Source organism: Lactuca sativa, chromosome 4 (assembly GCF_002870075.4).
Source record: "Lactuca sativa cultivar Salinas chromosome 4, Lsat_Salinas_v11, whole genome shotgun sequence".
Classification (NCBI taxonomy): Eukaryota; Viridiplantae; Streptophyta; class Magnoliopsida; order Asterales; family Asteraceae; genus Lactuca; species Lactuca sativa.
The window spans coordinates 92,722,451-92,730,999 of record NC_056626.2 but is presented as its reverse complement, the minus strand read 5'-3'; the positions used below and the strand labels follow the sequence as shown (position 1 = coordinate 92,730,999).

General features: G+C 33.9%; 1 pseudogene; it reads left to right on the top strand.

Annotated features, from left to right (window-relative positions):
• Positions 1–1,073: 1,073 nt before the first annotated feature.
• On the top strand, positions 1,074–2,087 carry LOC122197325 (ATP synthase subunit beta, chloroplastic-like; annotated as a pseudogene).
• Positions 2,088–8,549: the final 6,462 nt, after the last annotated feature.

Below are 8,549 nucleotides of genomic sequence, written 5' to 3'. Positions count from 1 at the left end.
GTAAACCTATTGATGATGGCTTCACTTTTCCATCCTTGATGTCTTTCAAGTACTTGGGGCAGCTCCTCTTCCAGTGGCCTTTGCCATTGCAATAGTAACAAGTGGCCACTTTGGGATTACTAACAGTTGGAATATCTGAGTGGGGCCTTGCATATGGGTCATTTCTAGATGACCCTGCATGGTTCTTGTTCTTCATGTTAGCTTCGGGATCAACCTTTATATTCTTCCCTTTGCTTTGCCCAATGGAGATAAGGGGAGCACTAGAAGTAGTAGTAGGGACTTGATTCTTTCCTTTCATTCTCGACTCAACTGTCTGTAGCGAGTTGTGGAGTTGGGCCAATGTGGTTTCTGTGTTGTTCATATGATAGGCCAAAATTAATTGATCATAACAAATTGGAAAGAAGTTCAAGACCATGTCAATGGCCAAATCCTCGTCGAACTACAAATTAAGCCTAACAAGGCGTTCCATGTACCTTTGCATTCTATACACATGGTTGCACACATACTCTCCCGCTTTCATCTTGCAAGCCATGAGAGCTTTGAATACTTCATATTTCTCTTGACGGGCTCTCTTGTGGTATTTTTCCATAGGGCATTGTTCATCTCATACTGCCAATATTCCTCATAGAACCTCTGCAATTTGGGGATCATTGTAGCGACCATGATGCAAGAAACTTTTGTTGCATCCTCGTAGTGTTTCTTGTAAGAGGCTAGTTGTTTAAGAGTAGCAATGGCTTCATCGATTTCAACAAGATTTTATTCAAGGACAAACTCTTTGCCCTTGAAACGAAGAGCCATCTTGATATTACGCATCAAATCATTGTAGTTGGTTTCATCAAAGGTCACCTTGGACATGCTGGAGAGTAGGGAGAAACCCAAGTGGTGGGTTGGATGACAGAGTAGAAGGATCATTAGGAGTAGACATATATAGAGAAAAGGATAGTTTTAGTTAGATGAAAATAATCCTTAATATTTTAACCCATAATAATTATTTAAGGCTAGGATCCAAAAAATTTCAGGTATACCCACATCAAGATGTTCCTGAACAGTCTCGGGGAAGGCCACTAGCTGGCGTGGGTAAAACAGTACTCATTATGGAATTGATTAACAATATTGCCAAAGCTCACTGAGGCGTATCTGTATTTGGCGGAGTCGGTGAACGGACTCGTGAAGGAAATGATCTTTACATGGAAATGAAAGAATCTGGAGTAATTAATGAAAAAACATATTCCAGAATCAAAAGTAGCTCTAGTTTACGGTTAGATGAATGAACCGCCGGGAGCTCGTATGAGAGTTGGTTTGACTGCCCTAACTATGGCGGAATATTTCCGAGATGTTAATGAACAAGATGTACTTTTATTTATTGAAAATATCTTCCGTTTTGTCCAAGCAGGATCTGAAGTATCCGCCTTGTTGAGTAGAATGCCTTCCGCTGTGGGTTATCAACCTACCCTTAGTATCGAAATGGGTTCTTTACAAGAAAGAATTACTTCTACCAAAGAAGGGTCCAAAACTTCTATTCAAGCTGTTTATGTACCTGCAGATGATTTGACTAACCCTGCTCCTGCTACGACATTTGAACATTTAAATGCTACTACCGTACTATCAAGGGGATTAGCCGCCAAAGGTATCTATCCAGCAGTAGATCCTTTAGATTCAACGTCAACTATGCTACAACCCTGGATCGTTGGTGAAGAACATTATGACACTGCACAAGAGGTTAAGCAAACTTTACAACGTTACAAAGAACTTCAATATATTATAGCTATTCTTGGATTGGACGAATTATCCGAAGAGGATCGTTTAACCGTAGCAAGAGCGCGAAAAATTGAGCGTTTCTTATCACAACCTTTTTTTGTAGTAGAAGTATTTACGAGTTCTCCGGGAAAATATGTTGGTTTAGCAGAAACAATTAGAGGCTTTCAATTAATCCTTTCCGGAGAATTAGATGGTCTTCCTGAACAGGCTTTTTATTTGGTAGGTAACATCAATGAAGCTACGGCGAAGGCTATGAACTTAGAAATGGAGAGCAATTTGAAGAAATGACCTTAAATCTTTGTGTACTGACCCCTAATCGAATAGTTTGGGATTCAGAAAACAATTCACAACTAAGAAGAGAGATGTAGTAATCTTATTGCGAATTGTTGAAGGTAGGTAGAATCAATTTACCAATTTCGAATTATGAAATTCCTAGATCTTTTGAGATTCATTAAATCTATCAATGGCATGTTTAATCTCAGATTATGCTTTACTATTTGTGATTGGGATACCGAGGATCACAAACAAGATGTGAATAACCATACAAATATGCTTGGCACTCTCGATTTCATTTATTATCTCATATTAATGTATCGGTTAACTAAACGCGCTCCATTAATCAATGTTAATTTTTTAGATACAAATTATTACTCTTTATAGTCACTATTAGTGTGCCAGTTAACCATAAGCGCTCCACTAAATACTGTAAAGTATAATGTGCAATTTTATGGATTAGCATACATTTTCCTACAGTAACTAAGAGTAGGATTTAAAAAGGTGGTTTAGTTACTTTAATTGTATTATACTTTTAATGAAGTCAATGTCCTATCAGATCCTTTCTACTAACGACCCTCCACCAAACATGGAAGTGGTGGGTGAGAGTCGGCACCCATTCAACTACCATTTTATAGGAAGTTTCCTTATATCCCCCTTAGAGTTCAACGTCGTGAATGAGACACACTAGATATTTGACTGACTTAGTCTTATACATATAGTAATTAACTTTTAATATTATATATAAGGTGTGTTTTAAAATCCTTTTTCAAAAATACTAGGTTTAATTTACAAAATTTGAAATTAATAAAATTAATTCAGTCTAAATTAAACCAATAAGGATTAAACAATTTATTTATCAGTAGTCAATTAATCAAATAAATTTTAAGCCTAATACTATACCCTCTAATTTCGAAATTAGGGTTTGGGATTTACCAAATAATAATTATCCAATTTCAAGGCATTTAAAACTAATAATTATTAAAAACAAGTAAACCCTATTAATTTCGAAAAATAAAGGAGGCTAGGGTTTCTAAAACCCTTGCCCAAATCGAAAACCATCAAAAGGGTTTTTTTAATCTTATTTAACTTTATGCAAGATCATAGAGAACAATCGCTCTTATACCACTAATGGGTTTTATAGATAACAAAAATCATATTTTTGGCGGAAAACATAAAACCCTAAGTTTGCATACACCCTAAAAAATATATGTTCTCACTATGATTTGCAAACAACAATTTGATTTCAAGCACCCAAAAGTACATTTGCTATTTTTCGATTTAGGAGAAGGGATAATAGAAAACATACCTTTTAGTTTATTATTGTAAATAAACTAGAAATCCTTCTTTGTAGAACTTCAGAAAGACAGCACCAGAAATCTCGTGCCTCTAATGACTCATACCCAAACCCGAGCAATTGGAGGCTTATTCAAGAGAGAGAGAGGAGATGAGGGAATTTTTCGGAATTCCTTTGGTGAATGAGAGTGCCAAAAATATGAACCCCAAGGGGTGTTTATATAGGTGACTAAAGGGGCTTGGATAAGGCACATTTCCTTGGATAAGTCTTATCCCTTTTGCTTTCCCCTAAGCCATCCATGTTTCATTGGAGCCCAAGAAAAAACTCTAGAACCAATCTAGAATTCGTCCAACTCTCTTGGGAGGTTTTTGAATAGGTCAATGCTTAATCTTTTGAACATTGTCACTTTTAGTCCTTCCACTTTTAATTATTCCAATTAATCCCAAAATTAATTACAATTAATTTCTGATTAATTTATAATTAAACAATATAATTTCAAATTAATATATTTTTCTCAAAATATATTAATAATTACTTATTTGGATTTCTAATTAATTTATTAATCATATAAAAATTTAATAAATCAGTCTCTCTCTCCAAATAACATTCCAGTTTCTTACTAGATTTGAGGGAACCCCAAAAGGACTTTGCTAATAATTTAAGTTTATAATATTTTAATTAATGACTTAGACACCGAATCCAATAGCTCCATATGGTGGTGACACCGCCAAGGCTTTAGAGGCTAAAAATCCAGACATGCCACCTTTATCCAAGTCAGGTACCATAGCCTCCTATTGTAGTGGAGATTGATAGTGTCATTGTTTGCATTAAATTGTTTGAAAAAGGAAATTTATATGGGAGAGACCAAGAGATGATTTAAGATCTCAGCACATTATAGATGTTCTACGTAGAGAAGGATCTTATATAACCATATATCTCTTATGTGATATCACCATAGGGTTTTATATATGGATAAGGGAGGATGTATGTCGTTTCTGGAAGAATTTGTAGCATCTTCCCCTCTTACTCTGCTCATAAAACCTAAAAATGGAAGTCGACCGATTGTTATAGGAACTATATGTAGTAGTTTGGTTTCCAAGGTTGCTATGAAATGTGTTGTTAAGGAAATGACAAAGTACCTTAGTGATTTTCAGTTTGGGGTCGGCATGTCGAGTAAAGTTGTGTCCATTCTACATAGTGTCAACATGGTTTTAAGTGAACGCCATGATGATGACTCTCTTGTAATGCTTATAATAGATTTTTCGAGTGCCTTTAATCTATTGGATAGGCCAACCTTACATCATGAGGTCAGTCTTAGGTGTCCTTCCATTTCTTTGTGAGACAAATTCTTATATGGACAGATAGCAAGGTTGTATTTAGGATATAAGCATATTTATTACACTACCATAGTTCAACAAGGTGGCCCTTTGGAACCACTACTTTTGCTCTTGTATTGCACCCACTTGTATATCATATTAGAGACAGCTGTAAGATTCTTCTTCATGCTTAGTATCTTCATGATGGGACCATGTTGGAGATTTAGAGAAAGTGACCATAGTATTGGACATTATTATGGTGATTGGTACATGATTAGGTCTTGAACTGAATATCATGAAAACTTGCCTATTTTGGCCTTCATGTGATGGTAGGAAGCTTTGAGCGGGTTTATTCCATGTTGAAATTGGGTGACGTTATTGGGGTGAAGCTTCTTTGGAGGGGTTGTTAGTAGAGGCATGGGTTTTATTAGTGGGTTAGACATAAAAAGACATGTCGGCTCTATTGTTTGATGTGCCTTCTTCCACATTTATGTAACCCTAAAGTGAGATCGTTATTCTTTAATCTTGGATGGTCATTGAAAAACTATACTTTGGCATGAAGACATGCTAACTCGTTCACATGGAGGAGGGGGATTTGTTCTTTGATAAAGGGTTACATAGTTCAATTTAGGACATGGTGGTTTGTGGAGATCCTTTATTTGCGGACATTCATTGGTGACTTGCTTCATTACCCATTAGGTTTGGTGGTTTAAGGTTGTACTCTAAGGTATAAGCTTCTTACTATGCTTTTGTGGTCTTACGAACTCAATGGTCGGTGTTACAACACCACATTCTACGACATAGTGGCATATGCGATATAAATTTTGATTATGGTTATGCTTTGGCATGTCTTTGTAATATAATTCTAGGCTTTGACTTCAACGGTTTCACTATTATGGAAATTGTCCCTCCTAAAGCCTAACATGCATTGATAGGTGCCATTTTTATTAAAATTATCCAAGACATGGAAGTACCCTTCCATATGACTATTAGGAAGAAAGCATTTTTTGAGTGTCCACTGGAATTCGATGCTTAGGATTTTCTTATGGCTATTCCTATTGGTGGTCTTTTCCAACATATGTTGCTAGTGAAATATTGTGTTATCCTCGAGTATCACCTTATAACCCCCTTTATTTATGGTTGACGGGACATGCCCTATTTTCACAAGGCATGCTTGGACTCTTTTAGGAAGCATACAATACATTATAGAGAGATCTAATGTTTTAAGTACAAACACAATTTGGTTAAGGATATTCTTTTTTTTACATATTTAGACGCGCCGATCTTTCTGTCAAGAAAACAACACCTTTGAACTTCTTGACTAACCCATTGTAAATGAATATCAGTACTTAGCCTTGTAACCCCCCCCCCCCCCCTATATATATATATATATATATATATATATATATATATATATATATATATATATATATATATATATATATATATATATATATATATATATATATATATATATAGGCTTAGGTTATTATATTCAAACTAATTATTGTGTTATTGTATGCATAAATATGGGCCAATCATTTTACTTATTTTAAGAAGGTGATTAATACATATTATTGAATTAAAAATAATCGAAAAATACCGTCTAATTTAACTAGAAGGGTTTTTTAGTCCATTAATATAGATTTAATAAAGGAAATTTTCATATTTTAAGGGATCATTGATTCTATTAATTTTAAAAATCCGATTTTACAAATTATAAGATTTTTAATTCGGACATTCTAACAGAATATGTTGGAGTATGTTTAAAAATAAAAATATTATAGAACCATAAAATAATAAAAATATTATTGAACATATTTCTTATAGAATAACAAATTCTCCAACCAGCAATTGAAGAATTAAAACAAAAAATATATTAATTCTTATAGAATACATGTAACAATTGCTAAGAATTACATTTATTGTTAAAGAATAAAACTAAAAAACTTTCAATTCGGGAAAAAAAAACATCAAAATCTAACAAATACACTAATTTATTCTAAAAGAATAATGTTGCTAAGAGGCGTCGTTCAAATTTTGTGGTCCGTTCATCAAGCATCAGCTTCTGTGGAAACAAATCCAATGAATAAATTAGTTAGAAAATATCTATATTCCATTCCAGCATAATTGGAATTCGTGGTTCCATTCTGATAGAATTGGAATTCATTTACCAATAATTATATTAATTTGGGGCATTCTAACAGAATATGTTCATGATTATCATAAAAAAAACGTTCTTTTCTGATAGAATACTATAAACAAAGAAATACCATTCAGTTGAAGCATTTTAGCGAGCGTTTGGTGTGCATCAAAACAACTTAAAATTTCCTATACAAATTAGATAATTAGAACAAATTCCCAATAAACCTAAACACATGGAGTCTATCAGAAAACCATTGTACCTTACATTCGTTTTTATCAGATTATCGTTAATCTATGCCTTGGAACTTGTAAATCTAAGCAATTTCGCACAGGTTTCGTTCAATGTCATCATTCAAGACTGTATTTTTGAATCATCCAATAGAAGATTTCTGATTTCGTACATTTTTATTGGGGATTTCGTTTAGGATGGATCAATAAGAAATCAGAAAATAAGAAAATAAGTTTTCAATAGTGCATTTGAAGGGTGAAGAGTCAACTAGTGGCTTGTTATTTCACTCTAGATCAATAGGAACCTATGATCGGTTTCAAGAAAGCAAGAAGAGAATGAAGGGTGTGATCGATTAAAGAAGAGAAGAAATCCAATTTCGAGTTTAATATTGATTCCTGCGATTTATTCTTGTGTGTGTGGCGTCGACAAAAGGTAGAGACAGAATAAGAGCCATATTGATTTTTGGGGACGTGATTGTTGAAACAAGAACAGGAAGAACTGAAGAAGGTGCACAAGGAAAGTTGCAGTTTCTTTCTTATTTCCTTGGCTCATGTCGATCAATTTTGCAAGAGGTGAAGGAAGGCACGCCTACTCTCGTCGATTTTGACTTGCACCTACGAATATGTGACGGGCCAAATGGTGGTTGTTGCCTTGTTGGTCGCTGCTTGCTATTGATTTTGGAGGGAATGAGTCAATGACGGCTGGAAGAGAAAGGACGTGATTTTGGTGTCGACAAGATCCGTCGGTGACAGGCAATTGATACACCTTCCCACTTCTTGCTTCAGCAGTTTGCGGACCTAGGTAGATGGTGGTTTTAAAAAGCCGATGGATAGAGAAACCCTAGGTAGCTGAAGTCAATGGTTGCCATAATTATAGGATATTATTTGTGGAAACTAATTATCGAATTACCTATTTACCCTTATTTATTTATTTAATTATTTATTTTTGTTTTAAATTTTGATTGGCCCACATTTCTGCATACAATAACATAATAATTACTTTAAATACCTGAACCTAACTCTCTCTCTCTCTCTCTCTATATATATATATATATATATATATATATATATATATATATAGAGAGAGAGAGAGAGAGTTAGGTTCAAATGTTTTTACTCTCTATTGTGTGCTTGTAGGATTGATTCTGGACCAATCATTTTAGTTATTTTAAGAAAGTAATTAATGCATATTAAATGTTGAAGTTCTAATTAATGCTCATTATATCTTTAACATCTAATATGCATTAATTACTTTCTTAAAATAACTAAAATGATTGGTCCAGAATTATTCCTACATGCATACAATAGATAGTTAGAACAATATAACCTAACCCTATATATATATATATATATATATATATATATATATATATATATATATATATATATATATATATATCAAGAAAAATTTTCATTTTAATTAAGTCAAACCTTTCCTTCATTATCCCAAAAGGCGATCAGAGTAAAAGTATTCTCAAAACATCATAGTTGCATCATAAATATTAATCGCAGAATAGAGTCTTCAGGGGATG